General features: G+C 38.0%; 1 long non-coding RNA gene across 1 annotated transcript in view; it reads right to left on the bottom strand.

The window, feature by feature from the left end:
- LOC131035919 (uncharacterized) overlaps positions 1-23,349 on the bottom strand; it is a 56,976-nt gene extending 33,627 nt beyond the window's left edge. Inside the window, exon 1 of the long non-coding RNA XR_009104010.2 lies at positions 21,775-23,349. This is a non-coding gene — a long non-coding RNA (uncharacterized LOC131035919). The remainder of the gene's footprint in view (positions 1-21,774) is intronic.
- Between the last annotated feature and the right edge of the window lie 244 nt (positions 23,350-23,593).

The raw sequence follows: 23,593 nt of genomic DNA on the forward strand, positions 1-23,593 counted from the left end.
AAGGCATAAACCAAAAAGAAAAAGAAGCTGTGTTTAGTTAACGTCATGTGAGTGTTTGTGAGGCATTCTATAGATTTGCATAATCCCAAGTCCATAGAGGAAAACACAAAAGGAAACATATAAATAGAAGAGAAAAGTGACAAAAAAGAAACAAATGATCACAGCCAAGTGTTTGTATAAACACACACCAGTAAAGGTGTCTTTGTGCCATCCACATACTAGCTAAGAACATAAAAATGCAAATAAGAAAAAAATGAAGTAAAAACATGTAAATAAATAGATATCAATATGAAAACCAATAAGATCTTGACAATCCTCTTCCCCTAGAAGATAATCATCATCTGAATCATCACTATGAAAATATTCATTAGTAACCATGTGAGATTGGAATGGAACCAGATTTCTATGTAAAGTGGGCCCATTTACAAGAAAGTTTGGGAGATACGGATGATATTCAATTTTGGTCTAGGCTTCCAAACTTGCTTTTGTTTAACATTGTCTTATGCCATCTTATTTGCTTGATCTTTTGCAGCATCTTAAAAGTTTTTTTTCATATATTACGCACATGTTGATGATGAGATGTTTCTATTGTATGCATTTATAAATCCATTATCTCTCATTCAACTATCACATTATCATTTAGAGAGCTTTAAATAAGCCTCTGAGATCATAGGGACACACATATGGATTTACATTTCTTCAAACTTTTTGCAAACCATTAAATTGATCTAAAAGCTTGACTAAGCCAAAAGATGGGAAGCTAATTGCATTCCTCTCCTAGCACAACAAGTTTTGCGGCTGCTTGGAAACACCACTATTTTTATATAGAAAAGGTGAACAACATTCTAAGGACCTGAAGTACAAAGATCAATGATGCATCATTATAAAAAGTGTTCATAATATAGACACACATATTGCAGCTCCATTGTAACAAGAGTGTCTTGGAAGAAGAAATCTAAGGGAAATCTAGGCAGAAAACATGATACTTGTGGAATACTTGACCGCTTGAAACAGTAGAACTGCAAACAAGGAATAAATGGACTGTTTGAGATCCACAAAATTATTGGCATTGTCATTATAATAATCAGAGTACATTGGGTATGACTTGCTAACAAGAGAAAATTACATTTAATATTTAAAGATCTCTGCACCTGCTTGAATGATACAAATAGTAGAATGCATCTACAGTTAAATCTATTGCGGAGTAAAATCATTTTTTTCATCCACAAATTCTCATACAGTAATTTGAAAATATAAGTTCATCAGACTAGTTTATATTGTATGATAGAGATTTCACAGAAATCAAGGACCAAATATTAATTTTGGTGATGAAGACTAGATATGATCAAGCGAGCAACTACAAAGTCACACAGTAGAAATTTGATATAGAGAAAGACGAGACTTCATACATATTTGGGACAAAGTGAAATCATGGCAATATTTCAGCATGATCCCACAAACTAATTTGTCTTCTTTTTTGAGAAAATATTACAACATTTCTTGATTTATCAAAATTCACATTGAATGGTAACATTTTCTTTATGGTTTCACAATCTTGCTGATTAAACTGTTGAGTTTTTTTCTAGAATACCTCATTACATTCCTGGGTTTGGCCAGATGATGATGATGATTGAAGAAGGTGAGGCCCAGCACAGAGCCACAGGTGAAGAAGAGCTTGCTCTACAGTGGGTCATTTATCTGGTACAATGTCTAAGAGAATAAGAAGAATATCTCTAAAATAATTTGTATCTTTTTCAGCAAAGCGAAAATTCTCTTGGAGCACATTGATAAATGGCCGAGATAGTAATTTCCTACTGCCTTTCAGATGACCATCTTTGTCAAAAATTTGTGGAAAGCTTGTCACCCAAAGCAATTGTATTTGGCATTGTTGTCCTCATTTTTGTTTTCAAAAATGAAGGACCATTACATGAAATTTTTGTGAAAAAATGAAAAAATGTACTCTATGGCACGCTTCTCGAGGCAGAATTTCGACTAATCCTTGAACTGGCTTAATCTTCAGTCTATCCTCGAACTACGTTTCGAATTTCGTCGCATTCTAGATTCATTTGCTATGTCTTTCCTTCAATTTCGGGTTTTTTCTCCCTGACTGCGGGTGGAGAATTTTCCTTGAACTGCAAGTTTTAATGATTTCCATTGTTTTGGTCTTTGTAGGGAAATTTTTAGCTTATTACATGTGCACTTTATTGAAAATTAAAAACTTGTAATTTGCTTTTTATTTCCCCTTTGTTGTTTTGTTGTGTTTTGGCTTTTTCAATTAAAATAGGGATTTTTTGGTTAAGTTACAAGTAAACTTGTAATTCTTTCCAAAAACCCCTACTTAATGGTTTTTACATGTAATAGGGATTTTAAACCCCTATTACATATGTGCAAGTAAATTATAACTTGTTATAGGGTTTTTATTTCCCCTTTACAAGTGATTTTAAACTTGCATCTCTCTAAAAAAATCCCGATTTTGCCTTGAAAATGAAAAAGTGACAATTTTAAACTTGCACTTTGTCTCCAAAAACCCGATTTTGCTTATAAAGTGCATTATTGACATTTTAAGCTTATAAAGTGCATTTTTGACATTTTAAACTTGCCATTTGGTCAAAAAATCCCAATTTTGCCTTGAAAATGAAAAAGTGACAATTTTAAACTTGCACTTTGTCTCAAAAAACCCGATTTGCTTATAAAGTGCATTTTTGACATTTTAAACTTGCTATTTGGTCAAAAAATCCCGTTTTTGCCCAACATGTTGAAAAAGTGAAATTTTAAACTTGTTATAGCTTCTAGAAAACCCGATTTTCATTATTTTAATGCATTTCGAACTTCTTGTTGGTTCCAAAAAACCCGAATTGCAAGGAAAAACGTTTTTTTGAGGATTTTTAGCAAAATTTTGTGGAGAATTTGTTGGAGAAGGAAGGCGTTTAGGATTCCTTCCTATTTCCATGCATTTTCAAACACCTTTCACGCCACATGGAGGTTAAGATTGCTGGTTTTTAGCTTTATAACAGCAAACACATTTTTGCCAAAAAACCACGTTTTTTTTCATTAAAGATGCCACGAATCAGCAATCTTATGAATCGTTTTGGCTTGGTATGCTAAGGCGTTGAGGTTAGAAAGAGTCTTGGTCACTTTCCATGCATTTGACACCACGTTTTTATGCAAAGGACGTTTTTCAAAAACGTGGCAAGGGTTTGGGATTGCGGTTTTTGTTTATTTATTGGATTGTTTTCTTCATTCCAAGATTGATTAATCATCTTGTTGAAGAGGCATTTTCAGATTGGAGCAAGGTAAGATTTCTTTTCTTCTTGTTTCATTTTTCTTGTTTTCAAATATGTTGGTTCTTCCCCAAAAAATCGGTTTTGTGAGAGATTTTCCCCCTTGATTAGCAATTTTAGAATTGCATTGTTCTTCCCCGTTTTCCCTCTTTACTTGTATTCGGGATTTTAAGTTGGATGAAAATAATTGTTCTTCCTTACGGATAAAAGATTTAACCATCTTTTGTTGAAATTCCAAGTTGCAAAGATGAGAAATACCCATCCTTTCAAAATCAGGTTTTTGGAACCAGATTGCATGTTGAAAGTTCTTCCCATTTTCTTGAAGATGATTTTCCCAAAATCTTTTCATATTCATTTCCATCATCCGTACATACCATTTCATCCACTCATTTCACACCTTCATTCATTTTCCCCATTTAAAGTCTATCTGCGGTCAGCCATCCAGAACCCGAAATTGGTCCAAAATGCACTCAAAAAACACTTGAAAATGAATTCTAAAGGTCCAATTACAAGTGCAAACTTGTAGTTACCCATTACACATATGAAGTTGCATGTTTGTTCCCCGCAATTGTAAGTTAATGCTCTTGTTTTCCCCACACATGTAATGCAACTTCCAAAACCCGAAATTCACTTGTGAGCCCAATTTCGCATCAATTTATCTCTTCCCTTGTCAGTCCGGTTTGCACACACGATCTACCAAATCAATGGATTAAGGCATGGGCCTTATTTTGCAAGCGAATTTCAAGAATGGAGGATGATACAAAAAAGAGATACAACAACAATTCATGGTTGAGAGCATAGAATGCTTTCAAGACAAAGATGGTCATGACATGAAAAGAGGAAGGCAACCCTTTCCCTCCTGAAAAGATAGTACTACCCCAAGCAAGAAGACAAGGATGCAAGTTCCCGTTCCAGTTCAAGATGTTTTTACCAATCTAGAATACTTCAAGTTCTAGCATCTTAAAGCGACATGAAGATCATCATAGACAAAGGATGATGCAGTTAGAGTCGTGTCTTTAGACACATGGAATAGTTTTAGTTATGCACTTGTAATTTTGTTTTGACAAGTTACATGTAAAAAAAAAATAACTTTGTAATTGCAAGCTAACTCATTACTTGCACTTTTGTAATTACATGTAAAGCAACTACAAGTTGTGTTCAATTAGGACTGTAGTTGGAAATAAGTCTTAGTTAGTTATTGAATAAGTGTCGATGGTTGAGAGAATCTCTCAAGTTAGTTGGGATCCTCCCACCTTTTTCTCATGACTCCTCTCCTATAAATACTTGAGGGGTCTATTGTAATCTTTATCTTTTGGAAAGCAAGCAAAAACTCTGCCAAATTTACAGCAAAGAAATCTTTGAGCTTTCATGTGTAAATTCAAGAATTGAAAGGAATAGAAGGAAATTGCTCAAGCTTTGGGTCTTTGTGCTACATTCTTGAGTTAGTGTTCTATATTATCTTTCTTGCAAGTGTTCCTTAAAGAGCTTAATCACATCTGATTTGCAGTCTTTGTGCTGCAAGTAGTTGAGGTTAATATAGATTAAAATAAAATATTTTGTTGAGAAAAGTTGTAAGTCTTTGTGCTTTCACTTGTTCTTAGGAGAATTTAAGAGTAGATTTTGTGAGAAATAGCTGTAAGTCTTTGAGCTTATACTACTTCCCATTCTTTTAAGTAGAAAAGAGTAAGATATTTCAGTCTTTGAGCTATTATAATTTGTTCTTTATAGCATTAATATAGAAAAGGGTAGATAGGACTTCACATAATCAAGTCTTTGAGCTTGATATTGCTGTCCCGTCCCGAAGGAAGTGATGGAAGTCTTTGCGCTTTCCGGAAACTTCATTTCCTTTCTTTCATTTCATTTCGAAAGTTGTTACTGTTGTTTATATCAAATCGCTATCCTTTTCTGTGAAGAGAAAAGGATATTGTCTTTCTTAAAGAAAGAAGAAAGATTGCTGTCCCATCCTATTTTATTTTCAAAGTTGTAGTTAGATAGGGGGAGCCTTCCCTTAATTAGGAGAGTTTTACTCACACGCTGTGGTTGAAACCACAATTTTGTATATTTCCCCAAGTGTACAAAATTTTCAACCAACAGGCATCATACCAAGAAGCTCTATCATTTAAGATTGCATGATCTTCAACCATGTCCTACCTGCGCCTATCTGAGGATTAAACAAGAAAGCACCTGTGGCAAGTTCAAAGGCAATGCAGGCAACACACCATATGTCTGCTGAAAATAGTACCACTCATGCTCAGTAAGATATTGTCCTTTCTATTCTCATCATCCGTTTCTTTTGTTTATGAAGAGCATATAACCATGGGTGGACAGGTCTAGTTGATTTGCAGCATGGGAACATGAAATCAATTTTTCTAAATTTGCTTTAATTGTGTGTTGTATTAGTGTGTTTGCCATGTAGATCTAGTTTATGAAGAGCATATAACCATGGGTGGACAGGTCTAGTTGATTTGCAGCATGGGAACATGAAATCAAATTTTCTAAATTTGCTTTAATTGTGTGTTGTATTAGTGTGTTTGCCATGTAGATCTAGTTTTCAAAATAATTAAAATTAAAGGTGTTCATAGATGTCAAGGATGCACTAGTTGGTTAAGTTTAACATCACAGTCAGAGTTAATGCTGGCACCTAAAGAACTTACAACACTGTGCAGTCAGATGTTATAACATTGACGGTTGAACAAATGAAAAATAACAATGCTTGTTAATAGTGCTCAAAAAATTTCAATGTAAAGTGGGGTGGTCCCTAGGAGCCATGTCAAGTATGATTTTATAGGTTGGACCAGTTCCTTTGGACTGCCATTGAACTCAAAAGTAGCCTTGTTAGATTACAAGGAGGATTGCTTTATCAGTCTACCTGATAATTTCTGAACTTTTAGTCTCTGGATGTCAGATAGCTAAGTTGAGTGCAATTGGACTTGTATGATCAAATTGGCTGTTTCTACATAGCATCATTCATTGGATTAATCATCCTCGTCATCTCCCCTTTCCAGACATAGGCTGGCAAAAGACCCTTAGCCTATCTTTAATCTTTCTGTACACTATTGAGGTGTTTCGTTATCATATGAGATGCTTTAAAGTAAATTATTATATATTTTTTCTCTTTACAACACCTCAATAGTGTACAGAAAGATTAAAGATAGGCTAAGGGTCTTTTGCCAGCCTATGTCTGGAAAGGGGAGATGACGAGGATGATTAATCCAATGAATGATGCTATGTAGAAACAGCCAATTTGATCATACAAGTCCAATTGCACTCAACTTAGCTATCTGACATCCAGAGACTAAAAGTTCAGAAATTATCAGGTAGACTGATAAAGCAATCCTCCTTGTAATCTAACAAGGCTACTTTTGAGTTCAATGGCAGTCCAAAGGAACTGGTCCAACCTATAAAATCATACTTGACATGGCTCCTAGGGACCACCCCACTTTACATTGAAATTTTTTGAGCACTATTAACAAGCATTGTTATTTTTCATTTGTTCAACCGTCAACGTTATAACATCTGACTGCACAGTGTTGTAAGTTCTTTAGGTGCCAGCATTAACTCTGACTGATGTTTGGTATATATTAACTTAAAAATTTTGGGCTGCTATGGCAGTGTTGGATGTATGAGCTCAACCAGAAATAAATAGCAATTTAATCTCCTTCAATGATACCTATAAAACCCTGTTCTGATCAGCAATCCTTCACCATTAAAACACCCTCTAGGAATGGATTAACTCAGCCAACAATAAGCAACCATGACCTTACACAATGGCATCCATGTTATGAAGAACAGTAGCAACTTCAAGACTGAACCCTTCTCAACGCTGTAGTCAAACTGACATTTAGGAACGAAAGCAAATACCCAAACATCAATCTTGAGCTCAAATGTGACCTCTATATGATATAACCATAAAGGGATTGGAGAGTTTTCATCCTCAATCCGAAGCTTGAGGGGTTTTGTCCTCAAGAGAGAAGTCATATGAACATTGTACAATCTTGGAAGAAGAATTTTGAATTCAAAATGGATGCCTTCCTCATACCCCAAACCCCTTTTATAGCTTTTTGAGGGATTTCAATATTATTTTCCTTACTCACCTTTTCCCTACTAAAATAATTCAAGTGTGTTTTTAAAATACTTCAGATATTTTATTTAATAATTTGTATTTATGTCATTCCTTTTTAAATAAACTTAAAGTTACCTTTTAGACGATTTAAATTTAATTATTAAATATTTTTTCTCTTTACAACATCTCAATAGCCTACAAAAAAAAATTAAAGATAGGCTAAGGGTCTTTGGCTGTAGCAATTGGTAATTAGCAGTTATGGAGATTAAGGAACCCATGTTTCTATATGATAATGAAACATCCGTTTGGTGTTTATTAACTTGGAATTATGAACTGTTTTGGTAAACTTGTGATCATTGTTGATACTACTTGGAATTGGCCAACACCTATGTTATCAGATCCTTCCCCTAAAGGTCGAATGTGAGTACAGGTTCGGTCCCAGGTTCCCTCAGGATACCACCTAGCCAAACCTAGGAGGTACACAAGCGCTCAGGTTGTACCTGTTGTGACCTTTTCACACATCGCCCCATTGCAAATGGGGACCCCCTACGTTTTAGGCCCTCTCGATCCTTTGGTTTTGGTTTTTGGGGTCTTTTCGCGGCGGTCTGGTTAGTCTCTCTGAGTTTGTAAGTGAGTGGGGTCTATTTGATCAAGTTTGGTTTTCGTTTGAGCAAATTTGGCTAAGTCTAGGGCTCGTTTTGTCAGTTTTAAGGTTTTTGTCTTCAGTCCTAGATTTTAGGGGTTTCCTTTTAGTGTTTTCAAAAATTGAATGTTGCATTGGAATCGGGACCCTCTAAGGAACTGGCACGTGAAATTTGAGCAAATTCTGAGCAACTTTCTATTTTTAGAAAGTTCCTATTTTTTAGAGATTTCACTGCCTCCTGGAATGTCTTCATTTCGCCAAAAATCAAACTTACTATTTTTAGTAAGTTTCTATTCATAGTAAGTCACCCTGTGTCATGTTTTGGCTCTAACTCTAACGAAGCACTTTCTATTTTGGGAAAGTCTATTTGTGGCAGGACCCTCGCAGATAGACATTGAAGACTGAACATTCTTCAAGATTCATCTAAATCTAGGAAGTCAAAAACAGACAAAATGATCAAAAAATGGATGTGTCGGCTCACCTTCCAGAAGTGGAAAGCTGGCAAATCTCCTAAGGCATGGAAAAGCTCCTCGAATTCCCCAAAATGGCATCCTGAAACTGGAAATCTCCCAAATCAGCAAGTCTGGAGAAATACTCAAAAGTCATGAAATTCCTTCATCTAGTGAAATCCACGCCCAACTGCCAGGTAGGGCACTAAATTGGAGGCATCATGGAAAATCCAAGATAAGCCAAATCCCATGACCAATGGAAAATTCCGCCCAAGTTAGCTCAAGGGAGACAAAACGCAAGGGTCAGGGAAAATTCAAAAATTGCCAAATTCCATGACCGAGTGGAAATTCCACCCAAGGAAGAATTAAGGCGCCAAAATGCAAGGAGCGTGGAAAAATGAAGAAAATGAAAATTCCTCCATCAAGGTGAAATTTCCATGCCCAGGCTTGAAGGTGAAAAAAATTCTAAGGCATGGAAATCAAAGGTCAAGGAAGAATTGAGAAAGAAATTTCCCTCGAGAAAATTCTTGAAAAATCCATTTTCGGGCATCAAAAATCATCCGAATTTCAAAATGATGATGGATTTGGATTCGTACGAGAATTTTCTATCTCCTAGACCCTGGAACTCAAATTTCAAAAAAAATCCTAAAAAATAGGAAATGTGGCAAATTGATGAAAAAGATTCCTTGGGACAAGGTGAACTCAAAAAGCACAAAAAATTACTTCCTCAAGGAACAAATTTCCAAAAAAATTTCTCCAGTTCCGAAATGTGCCTAAGGTTGGAAGCAAAACGTGAAAATCAAGGTTCAAAAAGAAAACTTCGAGAATTCAAAAATTCCTTCCTCGGGGAAGAAATGCGCCCAAGGTTAGGAATTCCGAGAAAGTGGAAAAATTGACGAAGTGTTGGAAATTCCTTCCTTCAGGACAAAATTCTTGGAAAATGCGAAATTTGGCTAAGGCATGAAGGAATTCCTTCCTCAAGGGTAAAGTAGAATCAAGGTCAAAATGAGGTTAAGGAGGAATTTTCCCTCCACATCAAAATTCCTTCACCATGGAGAAAATGTGCTCCAAGAAAGGAATGGGTGCCAAATGAATGTTTGGAAGGAATTTTCCTTCCAAGATGAAATTCCTCCATGACATGAAAATTCTGCCCAAGGAAGAAGTTGAAAAGAGATGCAGGGAAATTAAGTCAAGGATAGAGAAGAAAGGAAAATCCCCTCAAGAAAGAAAATTAAAAAATTCCTTCATCGCATGAATTCTACGCCTAGGATGAATTGAAGATGAAAATTCCAAGGCACGGAAGGAATCAAAGATGAACAGAACAAGAAAATTCCCTTCGGGAAAAATTTTGAAAAATCCCGTTTCAGGCATCAAAATTCATCCAAATTTCAGATTTGGATTCATGAGAGAATTTTCTCTCTCCTGGACCCTAGAACCCTAATCTGAAAATTTTCCTAAAAAATAGGAAATGTGCAAAATTGATGAAAAATCTTCTCCAAGAAAAGGAAAATTCTTCCCATATGAGATTTTCCCTCTCCTAGGGTTTCTCGCATGATGAATTAATGGAGCATCTTTCGCATGCAACCGTCACATTTAAGGCATTATGGCAGATTCCTTTTGCATGCAGCCATCATATGTGGAGATGATGGTGCACATATGACAACATGGCAATTTTGCATGTAGAAGATTCAATGCATGTGGGCGAATTTGGTAAAGGTGGTGCATTTAATGCACAAATGGATACTATTTTGGGTATTTTTGAATTAATTGTATAAGGGCATGATGGGTTATTGATTGCTGATTCCCACCTTGTTGCATCATGTGTGGGGAATCTTTTAGGGAAAACCCTAATTAGGGTTTTGCATGTAATCACGGCCTGAGGCCTATATAAAGGGGTGACCCCCTCATTTGTAAAGAGAGGGAGATTTGTATGAAATTGTTGCGATAAGTTATTGAGATAATAATAGTGAAACATTGTTCTCTGATGGTGTCCACTTAAGTTATTTTTTCATAACTTGCATGGTTTCACCTTCCTCACTTAGACTAGTAGTATAGTGCTTTGATTTCAATGGAGAATGTAATGGTGTTCAATGAATTTCCATGGTTCATACTTTTTGCATCTTGCTGATTGTAAGTTGCAGTGTAAAGTTAGTCTGAACCCCAAATTTGTGCTAAGTTCGATTGTGAATAGTCGTTTGGATTGCATCGTGTTGGGTACTCAAATGCACTTCCTCAATGTGAAAATCCTCCAACATCCTCAGAAGATTGCACCGGTTCTTGCGGAGTTGTAGTTAATCTTGGCGAAACAAAGCTTGGTTTATTTGGAATTCGTCCACTAAAGCACTATCTATTGATATCACTACCCTTAAGAGTAGATTTAGATCCTTCTAACCCTTTCCCCTTTAAATTCTAGTTCATTCTAGTTTAGTTGAAGCAGAAGCATCGCAAAATTGCTATATCTGATGATGAAGTTCCACGCCACAGCAACGAAGTGAAAGAATGATCCAAACATAAGGCCCCTTGGATTACCAGTAGAACACATCCACCAACTGAGTCAGGTCCATGTATGAAGGAACCTTGGAGTTAGCCGTTTGATCTCATCGCAATCTTAGCATACAGTTTAACTTTGTTCAAGAGAGAGTAAGGTGACCATTGATAACTTTATTCTGTGTTAGACGTCGTCATAAAAAACACGTCAATAGTACCTTGGGCAAACCCGAGAGTCCTGTTGGTGTTTGTTTTATCATCTACCAAACATTAGGATAGGATACCTGAAGGTATTCTATCCTCTCCTGAAAAATCACTACTGATTCCAAGGTCTATATGTGCGAACAAGCGACTTTAGTGGAATAGCTTCTTGGGTAGTGTATGCTGAAATTTTCAAGGGGGACTTACGTTTGACAAGTATTCTTGAACTGCTGGACTTAGATGGATATAGCAATTTAGGCTCTTCTTTCTTTTTTTTGGGGGGATTTTCTGGGATTTAGACTTTCAAAAGAAAGGGAAAAAGAGATAGGGTTCAGGAAGGCTAATCTAATCCTACGAATTTGGGAGACGGTATCAACTAGGTGCTCTCGAGGAACCAAACCTTGCTTCGCCACACTAGGGACAACTACACAAAGTCGGTGCAATCTTCGATGGGTTGTGCTTATGATCGAGATGTTGGGATGCACAGAGGACGGGCTCAGACTAACTTTGCACGGTAAGATGGAAATCATCCATTTACCAAAAGTATGAGCAGAGATACACCATCAATTGACACTTATCAAATCCTTCATTCAAATTAACAACAATGAAAGCAAATCTAGATTAATTTTAACTAAGTGTTGAGGCAACTGAAACCATGCAAATCATTCAAATAATAGAGATTACAAAGCAGCGCACATGCAATATATTATCTGGAAATGACCTTAAGCAACAATACATCAAAAACCTCACACTTTTCAAATGAGGGGAGGCAACCTTATATAGTTTCTCAAAAATAAATGAATGGCCGAGATCAAACAGTCATCAAGGGCCAAGATTGACAGTCCTAAACACTAATTAGGGTTTCCCGAAATACTATCAGTTCAAGCAAATGAAGGAGTGACAAGTGGCGCAGCTGCTAATTTTACTGAGGTGAGTGGCCACTTTCCTCTTTCAGAGATTCAACGTATCTGGACACCACGAGCTTGACCTCCTCTATGGTGACACTTGGCAAACCGCCAATTTGGAAATCGATGAGATCCACATCGTCGGCGCACGTAGCAAGGATGCCTTCCCACTCCACTGCCTGGGTGAGGAAGTTATTATCGATGGAGAGGAAGTTTGCAATCTTAGAAAGATCGCCTTTGTCAATCATCCCTGAATCTCGGAAGAAGCTTGTCTGAATCCTGGCTCTCAGGTTCTCTGCTTGTAAATGCTTCTCCCTTAGGCTTTCCTTCTGCCAGATCTCTGACGCCACCCGAAATACCTTGCCCAGGATCTCTCTAACCCTTGCCTCTATCTCGAAACACTTGGTCTCGGATTTCTTCAGGACTTCAATCCGAGTGACCAGAGCATAGTACCACATGCCGAAGTCGTACCTGTCTCCTGTCTGTATGATGCCTGCATCCACTAAGCTCTTCTTTGACATGCCTTGGATAACCTTTAGGTGAGGGAGTATTTCATTCTGAATTTCATCCACTTCTTCCCAATTGGATGATAGATCCTGGATACGATCAATCAACAAAGAAGTTGCCTCACGCGCTGATACTAAGTTTTCTACCAAGGTGTCAGCACGTATCACAGCATCTGAAATCCACTCCTTTTCTTGAGTGTACGATCCCTTCATCTCATCATAGTCCTTCATTGATCCCTGCTGAAGAGGCTGTGGTGGAGTAGCTGGGACTTCATGGTTGAGCGGGCTGGTAAGATGGAGAACATACTTCCTCCACTGCTAGTTCTCTTCTTCCACTTTCTTTCTCTTTTCTTTCTCATGAGCCAGCCTTGTCTTTAGAACATTACAGGAGTCGTCAAAATATTGGACCTCCTGGTCCAGGGTAGGCTTACCCATCTCTATGGTGGTGATCTTGTAGTCATCTACGGTGACATTGTCCCTAGTCTTCCCTTCTTTGGGCACTGCTATCTGGACTGTCCCGAATCCGGCACTGTCCCTCTGAATCAGGGAGAACTTCTTGGCTGGTTTGGGCGGTTTAGCTGCGGCAGGCTCATTCACCTTCTCCAGGAATGCTGCAGTAGCCTCCTCGGTTGAGTGGACCCCCTTGGGAACCTTGGCCTTTATTCTGGCTCTCAGCCAATCAGGAATGGTGGATTGTTCTAGAGTATTCCGATCAAACTCATCGTCTGCTTCTCCTGGGTTCGCTGGTATGCCATCCAAGAAAATTATAGGGGCTTCATCCTGTCCTCTGTCTGGAGTTTGGAAGACCTTCTCCACCACCTCCTCAGCTGGCTGAGAAAGCACTCTTACTTCATCATCACTCACATAGATGTTCATCTCTTGTTCCCCAATTGTACTCTAATCAGGCGCAATGGAAGCAGCACTTAGGATAGAGTGACTTTCGCTGGATTCTCTTCTTTCAACTACAGCCCTTTTCCCTGTGCATTTTGTGGAGCTTCCACCCAACTCCTTTCTCTTTCGAGATCCAACACTTTCCGGATTCCGAGCATCACCGACAAAGGTACAAGGGTAGACGGACAGAGTATCATCCACTCCCATTAATTCATAAGTTAGAACCATACCTTTGGCCTTCAACTGTTTTGTCTTTTCAGATGCCCACCACCTTGAGTATTCAACCACTGACCTCATGAGGTTTGCAAGATCTGATTTTTCTCCCTCTGTCCAATCTATCAAGACTAAAGGTTCATTCTTCATCTTCTCAAAACCCGGCTGCTGAAGTTCTAGGCTTTCTTCCACCTGATCGGCAACTTTGAACACTTCCGTTGCTCTCACCATACTTAGAGGAATTCTTGACCAGAACCTCTTCCGGATCTCGAAACTATCGGCTGCATTAGCCCAGTAGTCTTCCAGATCTAGTCTGTGCTCAAACGTTGTCGCTTCAATCTTCTTTATCCTCTGGAATGGATCGAAATCTTTTCTTGCCTTGTATTGGTAAAAGGGATACCAGGCCAGTTCTTTCTCAGCGGTAGCTGCAGCTTGTGATGATGGACATGTTTCCAACCCATTACCAATTGTAAGTGAGGATGTGCCTGCCTTCTTCTGCTTATCCCTTTGAATCACTATATACTCCTCCAATTGTCTCACAACCTCGAGCTACACCACTCGGCTGGTAGGGTAAGCTGGAAGCTTGTATGGAGGACCAGAGAATCCCTGAATTCGGAGGTAAGTGAACTTTGGATATTGGATGTACCAACACCCGAACCGACTGATGAAGTCCATAGACTCTTGAGAGAGCCTCTGATGCAGTCCACCTTGAAGGGTTCAGGTAATGTGCATCAAGAAGGCATCATTCACCCTTTTGAAATGGAACTTTTCCTCCATATGGAGCTAGGGATAGCAATCATATACTGGGAATTGGTTCTCCTTGTTCCCAACTTCTCCTCTGCAAGTGAGACCTCTGTACCTGTAGGTCCTGGCTAAAGAATAGAACAAGTAAGAACTCATGAAGAAAGTCCTATTTGCCTCCAGATTCCTTAGCTGGGTGTCTAAACTGTCGCTGATCATACGGGCCCAGTCTATCATTTTTACTCCATTGATTATTTCATTAATGAAATAATACATCCAGGGTTCGAATGGAGCTCCCTGAGGATTTCCTATTATTCTATTGAGTAAGACAATCATGTCCCCAATGTCCTCCTTGAAGTATGCTCGTACTAGGCTCTTTCTCTGGAGTTTAGAGGCGCCCTTCCTCGGCTTGTCTAACCAGGAATGATTAACTATGGCATCATATTCTTCCAGGTGATCATGGTACAGACTGTCAGCTTCATCCTTGGTCATATATACTGTGTTGTGGTACTCATGGATCCTGAAGGCCTCTCTGATGGCCTCATCGCTGACATTCGCCAACACTCTTCCATCAGGTGCAACAATATCCTTACTGATGGGGTTGTAGTGTTTGGCACATTCAACTACCAGTTCATTGCATTGCATGGTGGGGAGGAAACCGGCAGCGTGCACGATACCACTCTTCATCATTTTCCGCGCAATGGTGGTAGGCACAAGGTTGTCCAGACCAAACATTCGCTTCTTAAACTCCCGCAGATTGATGTGTCCGAGGTTGGTGGCACTGATGTTCTTCCACTTGGAAGTCATCCTTGACTCTGGAGGAGCATCTTTATCTACCTGGAACTTCATGGTGCTCAAGACCTGCAGATGAATGATAAAAACTTTAAGTTAGAAAAAATTCTGCAGAATTTCGAAAAAAATAACGGAGCCGCGAAATGGCTAAGTGTTGGAAAAATTTTCATTTTTTTACTCTCATTACTTAGTCACCAAAGTTGAATTTTCACCTCCAGACCCTCAGCCTTGAAGCTAGTTGAAGTCATCATCAAGTGTTAAAACTTTCGAAAAAAATTTATACTTAGCCAAAAAAATTGAATTTTCACCTCCAGACCCTCAGCCTTGAAGCTGGTTGAAGTCCTCATCAAGTGCTAAAACTTTCGAAAAAAATTTATACTTAGCCAAAAAAGTTGAATTTTCACCTCCAAACCCTCAGCCTTGAAGCTGGTTGAAGTCCTCATCAAGAGTTAAAACTTTCGAAAAAAATTTATACTTAGCCAAAAAAAATTGAATTTTCACCTCCAGACCCTCAGCCTTGAAGCTGGTTGAAGTCCTCATCAAGTGTTAAAACTTTCGAAAAAAATTTATACTTAGCCAAAAAAGTTGAATTTTCTTTCTCCAAAATCATTTATTAAATTCTAGAAAAATATTCAGAAAATTCACAATTTTAATTTTACCTCTAACTTGGCTAGACTTTTCTCCAAAATATTGAGAAAATTCAGAAAAGATGCCTTTCTCCAGAAATCTATAAGCCTTCTGCCAAAATATTATCCTACTTCTAGCAATATCTAGAATTTCCTCCAGATGATCTTCAAACTGACATACTTTACTAAGCTCTCCTTAGTAATTTTGAACTTCTTGGTGTAATAATGAATTTGATAATGAAGTATTTGTAGACAAGTTTTAAGAAAAACCCCTAAAATCATCCAACTCATACTTGCCATTTTGATTTAAGTTCGAAGATATTCATTAATCCTCCAATATTCCCTTTCAAAAAAAACTTTCCATTTTGAATTAATATCTCAATAAATTTTTAATATTCCCTCGATATTCTCAAAAAAAACATTCCATTTTGGATTTATTTTGAGGCTTTTTTTATTTTTTTTATTTAGATATTTCTTCATTTTGAATTTAATTTTGAAATCTCTGTGGATTTTGTGACATCATGTTGACTTTGTTTGATCTTCCATGTGTAGGTTGATTTTTTTTTTTTTCCGAATTTTATTTCCATCTTTTTCAAATTTTGGTGAATTTAGCCAACCTCTCCAAGGTATGGCGGACTTTGTCTAGAACTCCTTCGTGGCCTCTATTAACGTGAAAAATTTGACTAAGGCATTGGGGCGGACTTTGATGTTGACTCCTCCATGGCCTCCTTTACCCTGGCTGACTTTGGTGGTCTCTTCATGGCCGGGCGGACTTTGAAGTTGCCTCCTTCATGGCCTCTTCAGCCTTGGGCGGACTTTACCTTAGCCCCCACATGACCTCCATCTTGGGCGGACTTCAAGCTTGGCTCCTTCATGTCTCCATCTCCCTTGGGCGGACTTCAACCTTACCTCCTTCATGGCCTCTTCATGGCTGGGCGGACTTTGGCCCATGCTCTTCCATGACCTCTTTAAGTGGGGGCGGACTTCAGGCAAGGCACCCACATGGCCTCCCTAAGGCATGGCGGACTTTGATGAGAGCACCCACACAGCCTCCTAAGGCATGGCGGACTTTGATGAGAGCACCCACACAGCCTCCTAAGGCATGGCGGACTTTGTGCAAGGCTCCTTCATGGCCTCTTCAACCTTCGTGATGGGGTTTGAACCTGCAGAAACACTTTAAAACCCTTGTTAGCCAGACTTAGAAGAATTTTCAAAGAAATTTCAAAATTTCACAATTTAATCTAATTTAACCGGATTAACTTGAAATTTGAAATCCGTGCTTAGGTGGATCATCTGAGAAGGCAAAAAGCCTAAAATCTAGGGATTTTGGCTTTTTAGGTCAAAACTTGGAATTTTCGAATTCCGGTCGAAGCAGGTCAGTGGTGCAAGTGTAAACCCTAGGTTTGCATCCCAAAAAAGCAAAAAGCAAACATCCTAAAAAATAGGAAACACTTTCTAAAAATAGCCATACCGGGGATCGGGCTAAAAATGCCAAAAACGAAACTTCCTAAAAAATAGGAAAAAAGCAAAAAGCAAACTTTCTAAAAATAGAAAGTTGTCCAAATTCGTCCAAATCAATTGCGATCTTCATCCTTCGGCCTCTCTAAGCACTCTGGTGGTGTTCACACTTCGGAATCACATAACTTGCAAAAACTAACTTTCAATCGTCAGGGCCTAAAATGCTCTGAACTGGACAAGGCTTGGTGAAACTGCAGCAAAAGGTCACAGGACACTAACAAAATCCTAGAAAGCAGGAAACGAGAGGGTCCCCATTTGCAATGGGGCGATGTGTGGAAAAGGTCACAACAAGTACCCATGGCAGCCACGACCCCAAAAAGAAAACTTTCAACAAAAAAAAAAATTATCAATTCTTTCACGGCTCCCAATGATGGATTTCACCCTAAACTACCTCTATTTGGTGTTTGCAACTCATTTCACAAACACAAAACACCAAGAAAACCATTTCTTTTCCTTAAAGCTGCCATTGTTATGTTTTGAAGGTGCTTCATTTTTTTCGAAGATGACGGCTATGGAGGAGTAAGACGCAAACCAAAAGCTTAGGAATCATTGGACAAGGAAGATATAGCCATCAAAGGTGAGTAAATCTTTCATTTTTATAGATTTTTCAAGTTTTTCTTTTTTAATTTTTATTAAGTTTTGAATATTTTTTTGAACTTTTTATGCATAATAAGGGTTTATAATGCTGATTATTTTTCAATTTTTTCAATAATGTATTAAGTATTTCATTTTAGGTTCATGCAAAATGGTTGGAACTAGAAGTTCTAGTTCGATTAGCCTTCAAACAAATATCTAGTGATGGGAGTTTTCTTTGGTGACATAACCATTGTAACATAGAGTATACAAGCCCATATTTTCGAGTGAAAGGTCACTTATGTGCCAACCCTTTACAAGGAATAAAAGCTTGTAGGGGCCAAATAAAAAGGGTCGCCAGGGGATCTACTAATATTTTATATTAAAAAACAAGAGGATGTCGACATGAGAAGTAACAAATCAAAGAGTCTTGCACATCCTCTTGCCAAGAAAAGCTCGTAAAAACCTCCTAGGGGCTACACATAACCATTTGGCCCACATCCTTTCATGCCAATGCCACCATCTTCTGAAGAAGCGAATGTTTTGATTTCATGAAAAAGGGGCCCATTGGACAAGGCCTTCAAAAATGAAATCAGCGAGGTTGCGGATCCAAGCATTGCTCATTGCATTTATGGCAATAAGCTTCCTTTCAACATTGTTAGATCACCTTATTGGCAGGACATGGTGAATTCTCTTTGCAATACCTCTTGATTATATTAGTCTTAGGTATGAAAAGGTGTGAACCACCTTATTGGCAAAGGAGAAAACTTCAATAGAGACATCATTGTGAGTGATCAAGGATATATCCTCATAGAATCCATTGTGAGGGGCAAGTAAAAGATTCAAATTTCATTGCTAATATCCTCATAGAATCCATTGACATGGTGGGGCTTGAAAATGTTGTCCAAGTCATAACGAACAACGCTAAAAATTGTAGGGCAGTTGGGCCTATAGTGGAGGCTACATATAGTCACATTTTTTGGACACCATGTCTAGTCCACACACTCAATTTAATATTGCAAAAGATTAGCACACAAATTGAATGGGTCAAACAAGTCTACATGGAGGCCAAGGAGATTCAAATGTTTGTGACTAATCATCATATGTCACAAGCCGTATTTAGGACCTTCTCCAAGTTGCAATTGTTGAAGGTAATTTAAATTTTATTTTTATTTTTTAATTGTTAATATGTGACATGTATTTTTTTTATACCCTATAAGGTTGCCAAAACACGAATTGCATCTCACACAATTGTCTTAAGACAACTTGTGAAGATGCAAGAGGCCTTGAGTTCTATGGTCATCAACAACTTGTGGAGTGTATGGAGGCAATCAAGCATAGAAAGAGCCCAAAAAGTAAAAGCATTGATCCTAGATGATGAGTGGTGAGCTCGTGTGGAATAGTTTTGAATTTCATTGAGCCCATCATAAGCATAATTAGGTATGTTGATACTAGTCACCCATGTTGGTGAAATTTATGATGGCATGGGCTCCATGGTGGAGAAAATAAGAACACTAATAGAGGACAAGGAACATGACCCAACGGAAACATTTTTCAAAATTGTGCAACAAATTATTGTTGAGTGTTAGAACAAGATGATCACCCCCTTATGTACAACTTGAGTTGGCCTAGTGGTGGAGAACTTGTCCTCTTGAAAGAGAGGTCACAAGTTCAAATCCCACAAGGGGGTAAGGTATGTACACCTCATCGGCTTCGGCCATTACCGATCAAAAAAAAAGGATGACCACCCCTTACATCTCTTAGCATTTGTTTTGTTGCCAAAGTATTATTACAAAGAGGTACTTTCATTGCCGGGGAGGGTGGCACCATATAGAGATGGAGAGGTTGTTGTTGGCTATAAGGCTGCATTTAGAAAGATATATACAAATGAAGAAATCCGAAGTATTGTCTTGTGCAAGTTTGGCCAATTCATATCTCCAAAAAACCATGATGTTTCCGCTCTTCATGACAAAGATAGGACAAGTGCTATGAGTGGTGGTATCTACATGGTCAAGATTCCATTTTCTTACAACCTCTTGCAATTAAAATTCTCTCTCAAGTATGTATCTTTTTATTTTTTATTTTTATCGTTTTTCATTTGATGCTATCATGCTATATATTATATTAAAATATTTTTATTTTATGATTTATGTTTTGACTTTTAATTTTTGAATCTTGAATTATAAATTTAAATACTAAATGATGTATGCAAACTCAACAGGTTGCAAGTTCTTCTTCAGCTGAGTGGAATTGGAGTACATGCTCCTTCATCCACTTGGTCAAGCGCAACCATTTGGGTGAAAAAAAAGCAAAGGATTTGGTCTACACACACTCCAACCTTCATCTCTTGTCACATAAGAAACCTGAATACAATGAGGGTGTGACAAAGAATTGGGAGCTAGCCCCTAAGTGTGCTGATTTAGATGCTACACTTGCACATATGCTTTACTCTTAAGGTCCTTTTATTTCTTAGGGTGCTTCCATGGCCAGGTGACAGCTCCCTGATTTCTGGCAGATTGTCCCTGCTCAATGGTTTAAACTAGCTATGCAATAAAACTGAATTGAACTAATTTCTGGTGGATTCTCTTGTGAGATGATCTAACCTAGTTATCAACACCTGTTTTTCTTTCTCCTTGATATTTCAATCCTCTTCCACCATTTCCACTCTGAGATTCAGCACATGTTTGCATTGGCTAAGTTCTGAAGAATTGGACCTGCCATTTGAAACGTAGGTGGGCTGCAACAGTACTTGTCAACAAGAAGGAAGCATGTGATCATGGTCGAAAGAGGAATCAGATGGATGTCCTATTTATTTTTTCTCATATGAATGTTTTTCTAAAGATTAAGTGAGCAGCAACAAAATTTATTTCTATGCTGGCCAAACTGATTTGAAACTTTATTAAAAATAAAAAATAAAAATATATGTAGAAGCTATTTATCTTATTTCCTCTTTTCAACAAGAAAATTAGTCTTCGCAGTCACTTTGCTTTTTTCCCGAAAGTAATGGGTATCAATATTCCAAAGCAGCCCTTTTCTCATTAATGAATTTTACAACATCCATTTCTCAAGTCCAAAGAAGACTTACTTACAATTACTGTTTTATCTTCTTGATGGTAAACGTTGCAAATAAACAGCAACAACAACAACACTACCTCTTTCCAGAGCAGTGGTCTAAAAAAAAAGTCGCAATCAGGAAGGAGCAACAAGCGTAAGGGCAAGTTAGAGACAACAGTTTCTGAAGTAAGTTACCCTTCCAAAAAGAATGATAAAAGAACAAATTGAATATATAAGAACATATAAATATTATTTAGGGTACAAGAACATACAGAAAACACCAAAAAATAAGGCAGTTCGAAATCTCCTCGATCACAATCTTTAGTTTTTAGAAAAAAAATTAGATACTGCACAAACACTGTCAATTATCTAACAAAATAATGGACTTAAGATAAAAGCATCAATTGAATTAAACATAAATCATAAATAGATGAAACCCATCAGGAGATTCCGTCTTCCACGTTTTAGGCAGGTTTGCACTATCTCCCATAAGATTTACTATTGTGTATTTAAATCACAAATTCGAATTCATGCACGACCATGGTCAATCTAAACGGATATGAAAAAGTATTACTATAGAGGCAATTTCTGATTCAGAAGAATAATCATAGTATTGCTATATTCTAGTATGTTACTTTTGACAAAATTCTTCTTTGAGGTATCTTGAAAATCTTTACAGAATCAGTAAATTGGTGGAATGAGCAGCTGCAACAAAATATACTACTTGTTATGATAAGGCCTTTGTACACTGAAGCATCATTCAAATTGTCTTTTATTTTAGTTCAACCTACACCCATCAATAGAAAACATTATCTTATCTACCGAACTAACCTGATGCATGTACATCTTGAAGCAGCTATGGTAGGTGATACTTCAAGGGACACTGAATAGAAGTGAAGCATCCATGTCAGATGGCAGCAGCAACTCTCTGTATGAACATAGCATTGCTCCAAGTACCTTGGAGTCTGCACTCCATGTCTATAACATAAAGCAAATAAAAATACTTGCAAGCCCAAATGGATGATTTTCCCATTTGGCGCAGCATACCAATGTTCGTGCTCTACAGAAAGGCAGCAGGAGATAGCTATGCAGCCCACAATTCAAAATGCATTAACAATGACGGCTATGGGTTACAGATCATTGCGCACCATCAAGGACCCCAAAATGTGAGTGAACTGAATGGTAAATGATAGCATGGCTTGAGGAACATTTATATTGAAAGTTTAATCAACCTACAATGTTTCGCTTCCCATGTATGAGATATATAACACCGTTAGCTATAATCAATAACATAAGTAAATATATGCCATACTCCTGGATAACTAGTGGTTCAAATTGATTTCTTTGTTTGACAAGAAGGGAAGTGGAAATCGCATCCTTACAATACTAATCTAAAAATACTCACTAGACTATGATGTTTTGGATAAAATTGGTTAAAGCATTGTTGCATATATCACCACGAGCAAAAGTAATTTCATAGTAAGTCTACCTTCTCCAGGGCATACAATGCTGATGCCAAGCTGTATTTCTGTTTTTCTTGATGGTAACATGAAGCCCTTAACTGAGCCCAAAGAGATGATAAACCCACTTTGAACACCCATCAACCAAAATTTGCAGTGCTGCCAGATCTTCTTGGTTAAGAAGTTGCCAATTTTAATATACTTAAAAGTATCCCTCTCATTCCACAGAGGAAGTATAGTTCTTCCTCACATAGTTACTGCTTTAAAGGATTAAAAAAACCCTTAAAGAACAAATGCCAATTGAAATAAACTTTTTTAATAGCCAAACTTCTAGCCCACCCGTGTCCAACTGAGAACGGTGATCAAAGCCTGATAATATGGATTATTATAATGATATTTAGATTAGATAGTTAAACAAATCATCCTTCCACCTTAATAGCTGCATTTGATCCAATTTGGAAGTTCTTTGGGAAAGAACGAACGAATCGCCCAATCAATCTTGCAGTTTCGGATTCAAGAGCTAATTCCAGATCCCTAGGACCATACGTTTACTTAGCTTAATTTATTTTATTAGTCAGGCAATACTCCACCATCCACCATCCACCATCCACCATCCACAGTCCATTGTCCCATCTGGATTGCATAAACCTCAAGAATAGATACGCTTTGGTGGGGAATGTGGAATGTCCAGCAGGGTCTCAGACTTGAATAGCAAGCAGAGACAGGCGTAAATCGGGCAGGGGTTCGTGTCGGGCGGCTGCTGGCATGTAGGATCCCGCGGCCCATGTGCTTGGGTCCCACACGAATGCACTCCCCGCCCCCTGTTTCATTGATCTGGCCAGCATACAATAGTTATTTCATTATCTGGCCAGCATACAATAGTTAATGAATGTGAAGAACATGATGGAATGTGTGGAAATTAGGGAGCAAGATAATAATTACAAGCTCTATGGTATCATAGAGACCATAGAGCTAGAATAGAACACGGTGTCTAGGAGTGGGCAGCATTAATTCAAGAAGTATCAAATCACTAAACAAAGTTGATAATAGTGTAACAAAAATAGTTTTAGGTATGGTAGATCTAAAAGAGTTAGGGTTGAGATGGGTTTATAGTGTATTTGAAAAGAGAATGGGTATGTGTGGGGGTTTCGCAGGAGGCGAGCTAGGGCATCTATGTCCTAGTCTGTGAG

This window comes from Cryptomeria japonica, chromosome 8 (assembly GCF_030272615.1).
Source record: "Cryptomeria japonica chromosome 8, Sugi_1.0, whole genome shotgun sequence".
In the NCBI taxonomy this organism is placed as follows: Eukaryota; Viridiplantae; Streptophyta; class Pinopsida; order Cupressales; family Cupressaceae; genus Cryptomeria; species Cryptomeria japonica.